Source organism: Oryctolagus cuniculus, chromosome 3, assembly GCF_051225735.1.
Source record: "Oryctolagus cuniculus isolate XC-2025 breed Fujian yellow rabbit chromosome 3, ASM5122573v1, whole genome shotgun sequence".
Lineage (NCBI taxonomy): Eukaryota > Metazoa > Chordata > Mammalia > Lagomorpha > Leporidae > Oryctolagus > Oryctolagus cuniculus.
This window is the reverse complement of record NC_142869.1, coordinates 27025758-27045352: the sequence shown is the minus strand read 5'-3', so window position 1 is coordinate 27045352 and position 19595 is coordinate 27025758. Positions and strand designations below refer to the sequence as shown.

The 19595-nt window shown below is 37.3% G+C and overlaps 1 protein-coding gene and 1 long non-coding RNA gene across 5 annotated transcripts in view; both read right to left on the bottom strand.

Annotated features, from left to right (window-relative positions):
* ERBB4 (erb-b2 receptor tyrosine kinase 4) overlaps positions 1-19595 on the bottom strand; it is a 1252881-nt gene that overhangs the window by 1193480 nt on the left and 39806 nt on the right. The gene's annotated exons all lie outside the window — the stretch shown is intronic.
* LOC149127291 (uncharacterized) lies at positions 11426-14815 on the bottom strand. Its single transcript, XR_016231455.1, has 2 exons — positions 14711-14815; positions 11426-12226 (listed from the first exon to the last, which is right to left on the bottom strand). It is a non-coding gene; the product is annotated as an uncharacterized LOC149127291 (long non-coding RNA).

Sequence of the window (19595 nt, the reverse complement as noted above, 5' to 3'; positions counted from 1 at the left end):
ATCTACATCTATCAGATGTAATCCTCACTGAATTTCCCTTGTTAGAATGTTTCTTTCCATCTATAAAAATATTCTTCTGAGTGTGGTTTCCTATTTAATGTTTTATTACAGAAGTTTTTAATTTTCAAAACAAAAATGGTGAGGTAGTAATATAAAGAGTTCCCACACAAACCTCACTGCATTCCTCCTATCAACATCTCATATTACTATATTTGTCACAGTTAATGGACCACACTCAGCATGTTTTTTGACATCACGTTTTTAAAAATTTTATGAGTGGTAAAGACATTCCAAATTTCTTATATACTTGTATCTAGTAAATTAGACTATTAACTAAGATAATTTCAGGTTCAACAGCAATTCTCACATTTCTCCACAGAAAATGATCTAGAGTTTTGATACTGTTTCTTCTAATTCTTTGTTTCATATTATCTTTATTTTTTACACTCTTCTCTTCTTGAACTTTTTTTTTTTTTTTTTTTAGTGCTCACAAGTTTATATTTTTAGGTTTGATAAAGATTCTTGTGTATTTTCTAAATACACAGACAAAACAGTTTTGGAAGTTTACATACATGTCTTAGGACACTTAATATTAGGTAGGTAAATTACATTAAAAAAAATTGGTCTTTGTAAAAGATCTTCCCAAAGAGATTTTACAAACAGCAGGCAGAAGAAAAGTGTTTTAATGTTTACAGTGTTTCTATATTCTATTAGTTTAAAAAGCTATGAATCTAATCTTGTCAGCTTGTTTCTTAAACACTTCAATTGTTCCTGGAGAAGCATGAGTATTCTGTTGCTTGACCTGGGTACTAATTAACAAGAGTGTTCAGCCTACAAACATGTATAGACTGGACATTAATGATTTCTGCATTTTCCTGTATATGCACTAAATTTCAATTAAATAAAAAATGTCAAGTTCCTAGTATTTTCTCACTTTCATATGAGTACTTCGTGCATATGTGTAATAGATTCTATAAAAGATACAATAGCAATTGTGAGGCAAACATAGGGATATCAGAAACCAACAATATTTTCACATTAATAAATGCTTATTTAAATCTATGTGCTGCTTTTCTGATATTTTCATCAGCTTTTCATGTCCGCTTTCCCAATGTTTGAGCCAGAAAGCAGGAGATATAAAAGAGAGTGACCATTTTAGTAGCATTTAGACTCTAGTCATTGAAGTTCCAGCAAGTACTTCTTTTCTGTAGTTCTTTCTTCAGCTCAATGAACAATATTACCTACTCTTGGAAGCCCTCTCTGATCACCTCCATATCTAGTTCGTTCTGTTCTTTGTAGAGACAAAGTTACTCTGTACCCCCATGACTCTATAGTAAGAACCTAATTCTAAATTTTCTTCTTATGGCCCAAGCGCTTGGACCCCTTCACCCACATGGAAGACCCAGGAAAAAGCTCCTGGCTCCTGGCCTTGGTCTGGCCCAGCCACAGCTGTTGTGGCCAATTTGGGGATTGAACCAGCAAACAGAAGATCTCTTGTTTCTTACTCTCCTCTCCGTGCAACTCTGCCTTTTGAATAAGATGCTCTTTTTTAAAAAAATTTACTTACTTCTCCACTACTCAGCTGGATATATAAACTCCTGGAAGGTATATATTTATATCAGGCCTAAGGAATCATTTGTGCTTAGCACACAAGAGAAGATTGAACACCTACTAAATAAATTATAAACATGAACTAATCAGAAAGTTAAAATAGGAAGTGGATGAGAATAGCAGTAAGTAGACAGCAAGAAATTGTCATAAGCTCCAAGTTGAATATGTTCATAGTATTGTTGTGCTATTAAAAAGTTAAGGTAAAAAAAAGGTTTTATTTAAGAACATTATGTGTATTGAGGCTGGTATCACAAAATGACATAAAATCGGAGGCTTATAAACAAGTTTATTTCTTACAGCTCTGGAGGCTGGGAAGTATAAGATTAAGGCCCTGCAAATTTGAGGTGAGGACCCACTTTCTCGCAGAAGGTATCTATTCACTATATCCCCATATGGTACACAGCACAAGCAATTCTCCAGGGCTTCTTTCACAGGGCATTAACACTATCCATTGGGTTTCCATGCTTGTAACCTAACCACATCCCAAGAGGCATACTTCTTAATATCATCACCTTGATAACTAGATTTTCAATATGTGAATTTGGGGCTGAGAACACACACTCAGTCCTTAGCAGTCATGATGTCCAATAACATGCCAGTAGCCACACTACTCCTTGAGCAAGGCTGTCCCCTAAATTTCCACACTAGCTAGTTTGGCAGTCCAAAAATTTTATGAAAATGGTGAGGAAACAGAAGAGAATGTAAATAAAATAAGTAAATAAATAAATAAAATAGGAGGGACAATAAGGTGATGAAAATGAAATATGAATTAATTGGGAGTGTGTAACTTGGAAAAATGAGGGGAGAATGAGAGATAACAATAAACATAGAACACATAAAGCTAAAACATCTATGGTAAATGAAGATACCCTTGATATATTTATTAGAATAAAAGTATACTCCTGGGGCCAGTGGTGTAGCATAGTAGGCAAAGCCGTCGCCTGCAGTACCAGCATCCCATATGGGCACTGGTTCATGTCCCGGCTGCAGCATTTCTGATCCAACTCACTACTGTGGCCTGGGAAAGCAGCATAAGATGGCCCAAGTCTTTGGGCCCCTGTACCCGCATGGGAGACCTGGAAGAGGCTCCAGGCTCCTGGCTTCAGATCAGCCCAGCATTTAGGAAGTGAACCAGCAGATCGAAGACCTCTCTCACTCTCTCTCTCTCTCTGCCTCTGCCTCTCTATAACTCTGCCTTTCAAATAAATAAATATTTTTTAAAAGTATACTTTTAAGATTACCATGAACATTATACAGATGAAACAACACATTCTAAAAAATCAATATTTCTCAACAAAAGAAGGCCTATGAATTTTCATCAAGAATATTTTTTGTAGTTTCCATTTCCAAGATTATCTGGATCATTGATAAAAACAACATTATGACAACTCTGAATCAAGTTTGGCCCCTCACTTCAGAGACTGCATCTACAGCCTGCATTAGCATCATGTAGTCTTTTCTTTACTGTGATGGGTTATGAGAAAAGGGAAACTGTAGGATCTGAGGCACATAGCAAAAGAACAAAGGGAAAGCTGAATGATGGTGAAGTATACATTATAAAACACATGCAGTATTTTGGATGTTGAAAGTGGTGGGAGAATTGAGTCATCTTACGGCAGAGAGAAGCATAAGCAGTGAATGGTAGAGACCCTGGGCCTGGGACAGTTTAGGACCAATCAAAATCACATCATGGGCAGTGATTTGGTTTCAGAAAGATGACAATATTACTTTAAAGTAATGATTTTTTTAATTATAGGTTTTACTATTTTTGTACTAATTCACACTTCATTTTCACAGTTGGGAAGAGGTATATTATAAAAGGCTTAAAATTAGCTTTTAAGTTGTGCTATATTAGAAATAATTTTTAAAAACAGAAAATAATGAAAACAATAACAGAGAGAGAAAATAATTCTCTACTTTGGTTTTCCTTCTAGCATTTTCACTTTTATTCATGTTTGCCAATAATTACTCTTAAGCGTTTTTTCAAAAAGCATGAAACTGGAAGTGATAACTAAATTATATTATCTCTAAATATGTCTTAAAACTCTGATTCTACAATGATAAAGACAGCAGTATGTCAGAAATACTTGATTTGCTTTGACTGGGGAGAGGGAAACAAGCGATTATAACAACATTATACATTCTGCTTAAAGCTGAAATACAGTAATATAAAACATGCTCTAATTATATATTGTAATATTTCTATATACCAAATACCTTCCAATTCCAATTTCCCTTAAGGTTAGAAGAAATGAAAAATAACTTTTATGTTTTATCTCATGGAAAAGTACTTTAAAATTATGATCAGAAAATATAATTGACTTTGGTAAACTTATCCTCTACAGGAAGGAAATTTAAAATAGGGAGGTGAGACAAATGAAAACTAACATTTCAAATGAGTCTACAAAGAGTTGAAGCACTTTAGAGAAGAAAATAATATACACTACATTCCCAAAAGGAGTTAGGCATTCATCTATCCACTTCTTTATAATTTAATGCACATGTTGATGACTTCTAAATGGGAATAATATTCCAAGAGCTTGGAATGCAACTGTAAATGTACGTAAATATGCATTATATGCCACCAAAGAGATGATAGAGTTTAGAAGAGGAACCAAAGAAGCAAATGCCAACTGCCATGATAGCATTAAACAGGGGGCATCAAGCAAGCAATTTAAAATACCAAGCACCATCTTTGGCCTACAGTTTCTCATTGAATTCAGAATTTAGAGTTAATTTGTCTTAAATCATGACTTTGCCTCACCTATTTTCTGTCTTCCTTGAATTGCTTGTACTTTGTGTCTCTAAGAAGTAGCTTTGTTTCTCACTTCATTCCGGAATGTGTGCTTTCTTCTGATCCCTTCAGCCAATCTTATCAGAAAAGTAATCTGCATTCACTTCTCCAAGTTGCTCGCCTCCAAATCAATGCTCTGAAATTTGTCTTCTAACCCTTCCATTACACCTGTACTGCTCTCAGTTCACCAATAACCTCCAAATCACCAAACCCTAATTTCAGTTCTTGACTTTACTGTTACTTGGTACTGGATGACTCCCCTTTTCTTCTATCTTGGCTTGTGAATATCACTCTTGCTTTCCCCGCCACCCATTTCCCATTTATACTCTTTCCTCACTGGGATCTCTTCCTTTGCCTGTGCAGTAAAAGTCACCTGACGATGACACCTAGCAGCACCTTCAAGCTCTTTCTGCTTGTGCATCCTGTACTTCTGAATCAATCCCCAAAGGCTGTGAGTTCTTAAATCTCCTATTAACCCTCACTGCCATGAGGTCAGTTACTTACTCTCTTCTATCAGAACAATTACTGTAGCCTTTTAATTACACTCCTCCCTTTAGCTAATGGTCTAATGCCCACATTGTTGGTCAAGTGATTTTCTTTTGTTTTTTTTTTCTTGAAACTTACATCCATTTATTTGAAAGACTGCATCACAGAGACAGGGAGGGACTGATCTTCCATCTGCTGGTTCACTCCCCAAATAGAAACAACGGACAGAGCTGGGCTGATCTGAAGCCAGGAGCCAGAAGCCTCCTCCAGGTCTCCCACACAGGTGTAGTGGTCCAAGCATTTGGGCTTCCACTGCCTTCCCAGGCGACAAGCAGGGAGTAGACAGGAAGTAGAGTAGCTGGGACGCAAACTGGTGCCTATATGCACATGCCAGAATTGCAGGCCCAGACTTTACCCACCATGCCACAGTGCCAGCCCCTGGGTCAAGTGATTTTCTAAACCACTAATCCAATCTGATTGCTTCTTCACTCATGCTTGGAAATATTTATGGCCTACCAAAAATAACTTATAGGGGCCAGTGTTGTGGAGTAGTGGGTAAAGCCGCCGCCTGCAGTGCCAGCATCCCATATGGGAACCTGTTCGAGTCCTAGCTGCTCCACTTCCCATCCAGCTCTCTGCTGTGGCATGGGAAAGCAGTGGAAGAGGATTTGGGAAGAGGAGCAGCCGGGACTTGTACCAGCGCTCCTATGTGATGCCGGCGCTTCAGGCCAGGGTGTTAACCCACTGAGCCACAGTGCCAGCCCCTAGAATGCTTGTTATTAACTGACAGTGTTGGTAATGATTTTTGATAAAATTCAAAATGAATGTTGAAATAAATTAGACAAGGGATTTTCAAAAAAATGTATAGAAAATGTGATTTATTAAAAAAAAACTATGCATGACATTATTGTCCTGAATCACTCTAAATTTGTTTTCCTCTATTTTTCTTTCTCAGCTGCTGCCATTGCTTTTTCTCTTTTTAAAAGTAAGAGAATCAACTTTTAAAGGGCAGTGTTCAAAGATATTAACATCCAGGATGGCGCTGCAGTGTAGTGGGTAAAGCAGCTGCCTACAATGCCGGCATCCCCTATGGGCTCTGGTTCAAGTTTCAGTTGTTCCACTTCCGATCCAGCTTCCTGCTAAGGCACACAGGAAAGCAGCAGAAGATGGTCCAAGTGCTTGGGTCCCTGCATCCACCTGGGAGACCCTGAAGAAACTTCTGGCTTCAGCCTGGTCCAGACCCAGCCCCTGAGGCCATTTGGGGAGTGAACAAGCAGATGGAAAATCTCTCTCTCTCTCTCTCTCTCTCTCTCTCTCTCATTCTCTCTCTCTAATTCTACCTTTCAAATGAATAAATCTTTTTAAAAAATGAAAGATATTTACATCTAGTTGAGGCTGCCTCAATAATTTAATCAGTTGAACTGAATGATCATGGCCAAAAGAAAGGATGCATATGTCTGCAGAGTTTTAACTCTAGAACATGTGAGGTCTGCAACTTACTTTATTTTCAAGTATTTCTGAAACTTGATCTATATGGATAGAGAATCTAATATGTATAAAACTTTTTAAATTATGATTCCTATGATCACGTTTTTCATTGATGATTACATTTATAGAATCAAGTTTAGAAATAATACAAAATATATAACTCACAATTCCCATCATCTTGAAAGCAACAGATTCCTCTTCTTATATGTATTATTAACATGTTGCTTAACTTGCGTTTTCTCTTTGGCACCAGAAAAGCAAAAAACCTCATTTCACAGAGGTTAATGATTGTGTCTACTGCTTTAAGGGGGGGTGGACTTTGAAAAACACTGTAATTGGAATAGAACTACCGTGGCAGATAATAATTTCAGAAGAAAATTTAAATTTCTCTAAAGATTATATAAAAAAAGTAAATAGCTGCCTTTCACTGATTCAACATCTAGAATTTTATTTTTTAATTTAATAGAATGTAAGGCCAGTGCCGTGGGACAGGTTAATCCTGTGCCTGTGGTGCCAGCATCCCATATGGGTAGCGGTTCTAGTCCTGGCTGCTCCTCTTCCAATCCAGCTCTCTGCTATGGCCTGGAAAAGCAGTAGAAGATGACCCAAGCTCTTGGGTCCCTGCACCCTCATTGGAGACCAGGAAGAAGCATCTGGCTCCTGGCTTTCGATTGGCACAGATCCAGCAGTTGCAGCCGTTTGGGGAGTAAACCAATGGAAGGAAGACCTTTCTCTCTGTCTCTCCCTCTCACTGTTTGAAACTCTACCTCTCAAATAAATAAATAAAATAAAATAAATTTATTTTTCAAAGAATTTATTAATACATTAGATTATCAGTGCCACAAAAAATGCATGGTAATTACTACAACATAATTCTTATCAATTTTCATGTTAATATGATATTAATACAAAGAGAATAGATTCAATGCAGTTCATAGACACAATTCTAAGAATAATACTTCCTTTCCTCCACCATTTTCCATCCCTCTTCCTTTCTTCTTTTATTTCCTTCCTTCCCGCCATCTTTCTGTATTTATTTCTTTCTTGTTTTTTTAAATTTTGAGATAACATTTTTAATTTTCATTACAGTCAAAGGGTTAACACTTCACTAAAGAGTTCAACAAGCAGGGAGACTATAGTTCAACAGGAATATATAAACAATAATCAAATGAAAAGATGTCCATTTTACTCTTACACAGTAAACTTTTTTTAAAAAATATTTACTTATGTATTTATTTGAAAAGCAGAGTTACAGAGAGTCAGAGTCAGAGAGGTATTCCATCTGATGGTTCACTCCCCAAAAGGCTATAGAGAGAAAGAGGTCTTTCATCTGCTGGTTCACTCTCCAAATGGCCACAACAGCTGGGCTCAGGGGCCCAAGGACTTGGGCTATTTTCTACTGTTTTCCCAGGCCATAGCAGAGAGCTGGATGGGAAGTCAAGCAGTTGGAACTTGAACCAGCGCCCATATAGGATACTGGCACTGCGGGCGGCGGTTTTACCTGCTATACCATAGCACTGGCTCCAGTAAACTTTAAAATAACTGGAGATTAAAACTGTAGTGATATGGCATTGCTAACCATTGATCTGACAATTACATAAAACAGAGTTTAACAAAAGTACATCTGCAGCATTACAGACACAGCACACAGTCCCTTCTTTATGTTTTTTTTTTTATTTCTTTTTTCTTTTTTAATTTTAACTGCCAAAATAAGTGTGAATATGTGGTAATTGTCGTCTGTGTCTGGCTTATTTCACTCAATAAGATGTCCTCCGGTTGCATCCATTTTGATGCAAATGGTAGAATCTCATTCTTTTTTATAGCTTAATAATATTCCAATGTTATTTTCTTTACCTGTTTATCGATAATGGACACCTTAGCAGACTGCATACTTTGGCTTTTGTGAATAGTACTGCTACATATGGTGATGCAGGTATCTCTTTGATATAATGTGTTCATGTCTTTTGGGTATATATCCAGTAGTGAGGTTGATGAATCAAATGGCAAGTTCCTTGCTCATGGATTGAAGAATTAATATCCTTAAAATTTTTATACTACCTAAAGCAATATAAAAAGTCAATGTATGGCCCAGCACTGTGGTGCAGTGGGTTAACACCCTGTCCTGAAGTGCCAGCATCCCATATGGGTGCCAGTTCAAATCCCGGCTGCTCCACTTCTGATTCAGCTCTCTGCTATGACCTGGGAAAGCAGTACAAGATGGCCCAAGTCCTTGGGCCCCTGTACCCATGTGGGAGACCTGGAAGAAGCTCCTGGTTCCTGGCTTCGGATTGGTGCAGCTCCAGCCTTTGAGGCCAATTGGGGAGTGAACCATCCAATGGAAGATTCTCTCTCTCTCTCTCTTTCTCTCTGCCTCTCCGCTCTCTGTGTAACTCTTTCAAATAAATAAATAAATATTTTTTTAAAAAGTCAATGTAATACCTGTTAAAGTACAAACCATATTTTTTTAAAGAATTAGGAATAAAATCCTGAAATTCAAATGGAAACACAAAAGACCCAGAATAGCCACAGGAAAAAAAAAATCAACCTGGAGTCATTACAATACTTGACTTCAAAGCATATCACAAAGCTATAGTGATTAAAACTGCATGATACTGGCATAAAACCCAAATTCTGATCAATAGAACAGAGAGCCCCAAAATTAATATATGCACATATTATCAACTGTTTTTTTTTTATTTTTATTTTTTGACAAGCAGAGTGGACAGTGAGAGAGAGAGAGACACAGACAAAGGTCTTCCTTTTCCGTTGGTTCACCCCCTAATGGCCGCCACAGCCGGCGCACCGTGCTGATCTGAAGCCAGGAACCAGGTGCTTCTCCTGGTCTCCCATGGGGTACAGGGCCCAAGCACTTGGGCCATCCTCCACTGCACTCCCGGACCACAGCAGAGAGCTGGCCTGGAAGAGGGGTAACCAGGACAGAATCCAGCACCCCGATCAGGACTAGAACCTGGTGTGCTGGCACAGCAGGCAGAGGATTAGCCTATTGAGCCACGGCGCCGGCTCAACTGGGTTTTGACAAAAGTGTCCAGACTACATATTGGAGAAAAGATAACCTCTTCAATAAATGGTACTAGGAAAGCTGATTGTTTATATGTAGAAGAATGGAATTAGAACCCTATCTTTCACTGTATACAAAACATCAACTCAACATGGATCAATCCCCTAAATTTAAGACCTGCCACTATGAAGTTGCTGGAAGAAAAATTTAGAGGAAATGTTCCAAGACACTGATATGATGACTAATTCATAAAAAAGACCCCCAAAGCCCAAGCAACAAAAGCAAAACTAGACAAATGGGATTACATCAAACTCGGAAGCTTCTGCAAAGAAAACAACTACCAGAGTGAAGAGACATCCGACAGAAAAGGGAAAATATTTGCAAGCTACCTACCCAACAAATGATTAATATCCAGAAAAAATCAGCAATTAAAAAAACCCAGCAACAAAAATTTAGCCAATCCAGTTATATGGGCAAAGGAGCTCAATGGACAGTTATCAAAAGATGAAATGCAAAATGGCCAAAAAATATATGAAAAGATGCTCAATCTCACTAGCCGTCAGGAAACACAAATCAAAACCACAATGAGGTATCACTTCAGCATTGTCAGAATGCCTATTATCCAAAAGACAGAAAGTAACAAATGCTCACAATGATGTGGAGAAAGGCAACTCTTACATACTGTGGCTGGAAATGTAAATTAGTACAGACACTGTGGAAAACATTATGGAGATTCTTAAAAAACAGAATTTTTCTCTTTTGAAATTAAAATATAGAAACTTATTTTTGTTCCTGCTATTTAGAATCTACCAATTTTGGAAAACATTCCTCAGTTTCTATTATTTCTTTCAATATATGATTTTAGGTGCAATAATTTATTTCTTTTGTCATCTTAGCAATATGAACATTCAAGATTACCAACATTCCCTAGAATAAATAGATCTAGATTACATAAATTTAATGATGCTGGTCTCCATTTCACAGTGTTCTTGAATTCTATCTCTGTCATAAGAACACATTTTTTTTGTGGTAAACAAATATTACATATAAAGGGAGTTTTAGCAAATTCTTATGATATTAGTTGCAATCTCTTATAAGGTGTCATTTTCTTATAAGCTGAGACAAAATGGACACTGGAGATTCAATAGCAGAAAGCAAAGCTAATGTAAATATTGTGCAATCCAAAAACAGATCTTATAAAAATAAATATGAAACTGAGAAAAAACTATGCAATTTATTAAGGTAAAATAAGAAATTGGATAGGAGGTCGAAAGTAGCACACCAAAACAATATGATCTATGTCCTCATTGAAATGCAGATGTCTAAACAAAGACAACATGTTGAATGCTAAAATGACTTGCAAAGAAACAGATCAGAATACTACATAGAGAATTTGATGTTCCCTAAAAAAATTAATTTTACTGAATGCTTTGGAAATGTATTATAGAACTACCTGGGATATGGTCACTAAATTAATTCTTTAATAATATTTCAAACATTTTATTGAAATAAGGTATACATTTCAAGAAATGCACCTAAGTGTACAGATGCATTTTTTGCCCAATAATCATATTTATGACATCCAAATTAAGAACAAAACGTTAGTAGTACCCCAAGAATCATAATGCATAGAAAGGAAGAAAATTGGCTGCTTATGTTAGGGCAGATTTTATAAACAGGTATTGACTTAAATGTATTAGAAAACAGCACGACAGGGACCAGCGCTGTGGTGAACTTAGTAGGCTAAGCCTCCACCTGTGGATCAGGGCACTGTGGTGTAGCGAGTAAAGCCACCACCTGCAGTGTTGGCATCCCATATGGTCACTGGTCCATGTTCTGGCTGTCCATCTTCCAACCCAGCTCTCTGCTAACGGCCTAGGAAGGCAGTGGTCCCCTGCACCCCCGTAGAAGACCCAGAAGAAGCAGCTCCTGGCTTCAGACTCGGTTCCAATGACTTTTTGAAGTCTCCTAATGTATTGAATGGAAATATTATATATAGATAATTGATAGAGAACAAAGGCAGTTTTTCCAGGTCAACCATGATTTTTTTAAAAATTTATTTATTTGAAAGGCATAATTACAGAGAGGCACAGAGAGGGGAGAGAGAGAGAGAGAAAGTTGTTGCTCCCCGTCTTTGTGGAGGAACGACACAGGACCCTGCGCTGTTCTTTTGTCTGCTCAGCCCTCCCCGGGTTTGCTGCTGGTTCTTCCCGGGTTGGCTACCATCCCTTCCACCTCCGTGGAAGGGCGGTTCCCCCTGCCACTTTCCCCACTTCCGCGGGGGAGCGGCACACTGCCGGCAGGCTCTCTCGGGGGCTGCTCAGGTGTTCCCTTTAGATGTTCCTGGTGCATGTTGTCTCTCTCCTTCTTTATAGTCCTCTTCCACCAATCCCAACTTTGCTACCCACACGCCGAGTACGCTGCTCTCCTCCAATCAGGAGCAGGATCAGCTCCTGCAGGTCATCACTCAAGTTAGTGAGAGGCAGCTGCGCAGAAGCTGTTTACTCCTCTCCCAGCACCATACTGTGGGAGAGCAGATGCATAGAATAAGTCTTAATTCCAGTAACAGTCTAGTCCAAGTTGCTCCCCACAGAAAGTGTCTTGCATCCACTGGTTCATTCACCAAAGGGCCACAACGGCTGGAGTGGGACCAATCCAAAGCAAGGAGCCAAGAGCTTCTTCCAGGTCTCCCACATAGGTGCAGGGATCCAAGCACTTGGGCCATCTTCCATTGCAATTCCAGGCCATAGCAGAGAGCTGGATCAGAAGTGGAGCAGGCAGGACTCGAACTGGCGCCTGAATGGAATGCCAGCACTGCAGGTGCAGCACTGGCCCCAACAATGATTTTTAATAATGTGATTTTTAAAAAGATAAACGTCAAGACATATATAATTGTATCAAATATACAGACTGACAAACTCAAGGAAATCCATGCTTCCATGTGTTGATTTTATCACTTGAACCAGACAGACCCTCTCATCAAATAAGCACTATTTTCTGCACCCTTTTTATGTGGTCTATCTATTGGGTGTTTACAAGTATATGCAAAACAAGGGAGCTCTGAAATGGACATACAGAAAGACTCTGTAGATCTTTTTCATTATTGGATACATTTCAAGAAAAGAAAAATGCCCTAAGACTAATATTGAAACAACTGAATATATTTTTCCTCTTACTACAAAAAAGTTGACTTCAGTTAAATGAAATTCCTAAAGATTAGTGACCAACTGAGGTTAATGGCCTGAAACTATACTTTAGACAATTAACTCCGCCCAGCTATTCATTAACCCCCAGGAAATGCCCAGTTCTACAACAGTTACTGCTTAATTATAACCCAAATGGAACCATGAGAGATGAGACCAGCAACATGATTGGCTAGTGTACAAGAATTAAGTTCTCCATGATTACCTTATACATATCAATTAAAATTGCATCATCCTTAAAAAAATCCATATGCCTATAGTTCGTTTCCATTTTCAGTTCATAATAGCAATAATGACTTCAATGCTAGGCATTTTCTGGGAATTAATGGCCAGCAGATGTTAATGACCCTTGGCTGTACCTTAAGCCATCTACTCCTCCCTGTTAGTCATTAATCCCTATGAAATGCCCAGCTATTGCTTAATTAACTTTACAATGCAGTAAATGCAGATATGACACAATGGAAAGATTTATTTATAAGCTTCCAACCAAAACTTAACCTACAACTCACAAAAATCTTCAAAAGTTATTTGCAATTTCTGGCACTTACACTGAGAATTAAGAATGGGAAGAACTAGGCCGGCGCCGTGCCTCAATAGGCTAATCCTCCACCTTGCGGCGCCGGCACACCAGGTTCTAGTCCCGGTCGGGGCGCCGGATTCTGTCCCGGTTGCCCCTCTTCCAGGCCAGCTCTCTGCTGTGGCCCGGGAGTGCAGTGGAGGATGGCCCAAGTCCTTGGGCCCTGCACCCCATGGGAGACCAGGAAAAGCACCTGGATCCTGGCTCCTGCCATCGGATCAGCAGCGGCGGCCATTGGAGGGTGAACCAACGGCAAAGGAAGACCTTTCTCTCTGTCTCTCTCTCACTGTCCACTCTGCCTGTCAAAAATAAAAAAAAATAAAAAAAAGAATGGGAAGAACTGTGGGAGATGATGTATTTCAGGCTGCACTTCAGATATGACTTCAACTATCTTCAATGAAGCAATTATAGCTCCTGGTAAAAGAGTTGGAACTTCTTCATTACTTATTACTATGCTTATTTAACATCATCAAGTTTGTCAAGACTACTTTTTTCTCCTCAAAAATTTCGTGAAATGAAAAAGAAATAGTAGTGTTCATATGTAAGAACAGTTATAAAAACCTACTTCTTTTCACCCCATGTATTTTTTTTTCCCGTATGACTCAGAGTTTGTAAACAGTTCCATGAATGAGACCACTTATTTGTGTCAGAATAGTTTAAACTTGATACATTTTAGTACCCATTCTTCCTCAGGGGAAATAAAGAAATGGCCCTAAATTGTAAACCTACTATTTTATGAGCCTATTAAAGGGGCATTTTTCAACCTCACTAGCAACTAATTAAAAGAACATAGTATCTGTCTCAAACCATCTGGTCTCTTAGATGCTATTGACAAACATATCTCCTTTCCTCCTGCATATAAAGCTGTTCAGTTAATAAATACTTAGTTATGCTAGAAATCTACCTGACAGAGCACGTGCTTTGTCTCACCTGACAGCGTTTGTGAGAACCCCACTGATGCTTAAAATGAGCCCTGGCACATAATTACAGCCTTCAGGAAAGATCAGCTCCAGAATATATTATGTTTCCTACCAAATCAAGATCCCTTCAATTACATAGATGAATGTCATACAAGAACATAATTGGAAAGTTAGGATTTCATTTCTGTCTATTAAGCATATGGATTACAAAGATAACTGTGAAAGATTTTTTGCTGTTTATGGTGTTTTAATACAACTGTATTTCTTATTTTTCAGTCCTCTCCTAACAAAATCAATCAGAGATTTAATTTACAATTTTTGCAATTATACAAAATGTTATTTCTATATATATTGTTTGATGTGCCATCCAACAGTTATCAAACTTTTTAACACAATCTTAGATATACCTTTATATGTTGATTGAATAATGTTATCACATTACAGTAATGATCAAATAGTACTCATCAAATTTTCAGACTGTCAGAGAAAACTTTATATCTTGGTTAACAATTATGTGTAAAATCAATGAATGCAATAAAGACATTAACCTTTTAATTCATACATATGTCTTAGACGCACAAGATTCAGCTGCCCATTATAGGAGACATATACCTGTAAAAAATTAACGGACTTCTTATTTCACTGCAAATACTTCAAGATGGGAGAAAAGTTTTCAGATAGAAAACTAGAAAGAAAGGAACAATCTGGAAACGGAAAAGACAAAGTATACTTAGTTTTTGGTTCACTTGGTCAAAAAATATGTATATCTTGTAGTTTACATTCTACATGCACTCATCTTTCCTAACTGGGTAAAGTACATATAAAGCAGATCCCGGTAAAACCTCTCTGGCATCTATATTGAAGAGACACCTGCCAACTCAAAACTTCAATGACATTAATTTTGATTCATTGTAATCATTTTTAACCTGTCCTAATACATATACAATGAAGCAGACTAATAAATAAATTTTGTCTCTGTATAACCTTAGTGACAGATCTTTTAAAGTGCCATACATAAGCATTTTACACACAGGCTTCATTTTCTCTTTCTTCAATTTATAAATCTCTATAAATTCTCAAAAAAGTCTATTTTCACGCTGAATTCATAACACTACTTAGATAAAACATAAAATGGTTTAAATAAATACAAGTATATTTCCCTAATTTTTAGTTCTGTATCTTTAACCTGTTTTTGAATCATAGATAATACTTTATTTAGCACTCTAAAAATATATTGAGGCATCTGTCTTAATAAAAAATATGTAAGTATTTTTATTTTAAATACTGTTTTTGTTTATCAAAATGAAATTCAATCTAACCTGAGTACTGATATATCTGAATCCAAATTTTTCTGTTCATTCATTCACTTAGATATAAGCTGCTTAAATATTATAGGAATGAATATTTCAGTGTATCTATCTAAGCATGTAAATAATACTGACAGTTAATATGTATAAACATTCATCTAAATATCTCTGACATTGATATAAACATCTGGGCAAGTTATCGGAAAGCCAACTACCTCTGGTTTCAATCTGATTTTGATATATGCGAGTCCTACATCCTCACACCATTTCATGAAAGAAATATTACTATATCACTCACATCACATCTAAAGTAGCAATCTGTTAAAATAACAACAAGAAATTACTACAAGATCTGTTAAAGAAAGAAAAACATCTTGACATTTATACATCTTAGAGCACAATGTAACAAGTTGAAAACTGGAGGCTAATGGCCAAATTCAGTTGGAAAATATGCTCTATTTCCTGCATGTGGAGTTAAAAATGGAATAATTTGAGAGCATCTTAGAGTTGAATAAAGGTTACATAAATTTTGTATTTCTAAATGTATTTTAAAACTAATTAATACACACAAATACAAATACAAACTCCTTTTGGATAGGACCCATATTGCCCTGGCTATACCAAGCTCTATCACCTCCCTAATATATTTAACTCAGCCATTCCTTATGTATATTTTAATCCTAGAGGGGAAAAATGTCTTCATAATTTTCAGTGTGTGCACATTTGTGAATGTGGGGAGAGGAGCTTGCCCATGTGCACCCTGGGATTTTGGGTGAGTATAAAATTGCATACTACCCATCCCCAACTTCCTGCATATCCCTTTTTCAACTTCCAATCTTTCAAATAAAAATATACAAGAGTGAAAGGAGCAAAGACAGAAGATTAAATTCTCTTGATCCTTTACTGTTGAAGAGTGACTTAGCATTTCCCAACTTGAATTTACCATTTTATTTAAGCTATTTAAATCCTAAAGTCTTTTAAAATATACTATAGCCAGCCAAAGCAGAATGCAGAAAAAAAATTATCTGAATTTCTGAATGGCTCTCCATATAATTCAGATACATTCCTCTTGCAAAAACAGTGTTTTCTGAATTTTTATTATTTCGACTTAAATATATATTCCTCCTAGTGGCAGGAGTCTCATCAAGACCTTCAGTCTTGGTAATCATACTATTTCACTCCTAATATCTCCCAAAGTGCAGTGGAATAATATTTTATCACAATGCATTTAAATGTTTCCAGTAATTCATTGGATATTTGAGAATTCTACAATCAGTTTGTTTAATAAATTCTATGGTTCTATTCATTCTATCTATGAATAAACCATTTTTTGTTAGCTTAGGAAAACAATTCATAGCAGTAATCAGTTGAGAGTACAAGAAAGAAAAAGGGTATGGGGTAGTGCTTCTCTAAGCTGGGTGAACCTCAGAATCTCCTGCACTCCTACAAAAATACACTTCAAGGCCCTATCCATGGAGATCCTGATCATGTGGATCCAAGTAAATCAATAAATCAGAATGTAGCAGCACAGCACCCGGTAACACTATTTAATTTAAAGTTCTCCACGTGATTATAATTAAGAGTGTGTGTGTGTGTGTGTGTGTGTGTGTGTGTGTGTGAAAGCAGAGTTAGAAAGAGGCAGAGGCAGAGAGAGAGAGAGAGAGAGAGAGAGGTCCTCTATCCACTGGTTCACTTCCCAGATGGCCACAATGGCCAGAGCTGCGCCAATCTGAAGCGAGGAGCCAGGAGATTCTTCTGGGTCTCCCACATGGGTGCAGGGGCCCAAGGACTTGGGCCATCTTCTACTGCTTTCCCAGGCCATACTAGAGAACTGGATCAGAAGTGGAGCAGCCAGAACTCGAACTGGGGCCCATATGGGATGCTGGCACCTCAGGTGGTAGCTTTTAACCATTACACCACAGCGTCCGGCCCTATATTTTATACTTAATTTAACAGCCAGTGGAATATTTCTTAAGTAGGGAAGAAATCATATAAAAACCTGTTGTTTATTATTTAAGGATAATTTGGAGAAATGAGAATATTTGGCTAGTAAAGGCCATTGTAGTAGCTTAGCAGTGAGAATCTAGATCAGAACAACAGACTGAATGGAGATAAAGGTGCTGGTATAAGAATTTTTCAAAGAGTGACTGACAAATAAAGAAGAATGGAAGCATAAAATCAATAACTATAACCATTCATGTCTGAAGGAAAGTCAAATTGGTGGTTCCTGTGGACAACACAAGAACACAGAAATCTGGGAAAGCACCTAGGCTGAGGAGTAAACAGGGCTGGTATAGATCTGGTGAAGTTAAAGTGATGCTAGACAGTTACATGGAAAATTTTAAAGGATAACTGGCGATGTAGAAAAGGATCATGGCTAAAAAATCGGACGGTGTAGGCAACAATAACATCATGAATTTATTTACGCCAGCTCTCTGCCATCAGTCTCAAGCGCATTTCATATGACAAAGGTCACTCCAGAAGTGACTTCTTAGATGTCAGCATTTCAAAACACATGAAATACAAGACATGTTGTACACTGATTGTTAACATATAATTCCTTTCCTCTGAATTTGTTTTTTCTTACAGAAACAATGTCTAGTTCACAAATGGCCAGATTAGTATTTTAAACTTACATTTTATTGATCAAATGAGTAAAACAATATGAAGCACCACAGGTAAATTATCAACCATTTCTCTAAAACAATTTCTTTGCATGGGTTTTCTTTATTTATTTTATAGGTTTGCATAATAAGGATTCACACTCGCAGTTGAGCTCTTCTTCCTTTGGGCTGGTTACCTAGCTGTCCTAATCACCCAGTAATTAAAATAAAACCCACTGCAGATAATTGGCAGCCTTCCCTTAATTGAAAACTGGGTACAAAATCATTTGGCCTAGGGAAATGCCCAACTCTCTTAGTGTAATATGAACTACCATCTGCCAATTAAATTAGTCATTGTAAAACATTAACATATAAATGACTACCACGGAGCTATTATAAAAGTCCTAGCATTTAATTAATTATTTTTTCTTCATTTTGTTGACTCAACTATTTCTTTCTAGGGATCAATAATAAAATGTATTCTAAGGTTGATGGGGAGAAGGGGACAGTAACTTTTGTCGCATAATAGAGGCATGTTTAGAATGTTTCCATTGTCTAACCTTGCTGTACAAAGTATCTGCTTTATGGTGGGTAACATAAATGTTGAACCAAAATTTAGGGCAATTTACACAATAATATTCTGTCCACTCATACAGTTTAAAGATCAAAATTTCTTCATTTAAACTTATATTTACTACCAACAGAAGTAGAAATAAGGGGTGTGTGTGTGTGTGAGAGAGGGAGAGAGGGAGAGAGAGAGAGAGGGAGATCTGCCAATGTTAGAAACTGTCCAATGGTCTAGAAAATCCTTGGACTACATCTGGTATATTCAGAGGAAATACCTGAACTCTATTCTTCCTGAAAGGGTAATTTTATTTAAATGAGAAAAAGGTAGATACTCGTAAATATCAAGAAAACATAAAAAGAATATTAATAGGTATAATCAAGGGAGTGCCCTGATTCTCTGTTCTGTACAAACAGCCTGACACACCACTGTCTTTGTGAATTTGTACACAGAAGGTACCACCAGTAGCAGCAGTGGCAGTGACAGAGACAAAGATACATGACCACACATCTAATGACATAAAGTAGACAAAAGCAGCATGAATACATTCCCCTTCTCCAGTCACAGCCAATCCTAGCATGAAAGGAATGTTGCCCTCATCCTCTCTGTTGACTTTACACTGACATCTTGAGATGTGTGATTTGTCTGTTTGCTGGCATAACGTAGGCCTTGGGAAACGTATAACTGAATTCGAATGTGAACTGATGATACTGCAAAGTCAGCACCTGATCCAAGTAAATACTCATCAACTGATTAGACAGAAATTACTGAAGACACTGGATAACTTAAACAATAGCTGAAAATCTACCTAACAAAGCCAGGGGAAAAAAGGACTGGAATGAAAGAGAGGAAAACTCCTAACCACATATTTCTTTGGTTGTTGTAAAATTAGAATATTTCCAGAATTTTGGGTTTTAAGTGTGCATGTAAGTTTCTGTAGCAAGAATTTTTACTCCAGTACTCCAGAGGTTTGGTGATTGTGAGATTTTATTATATTTCAATACAAAGAGAAAATTCTTCAA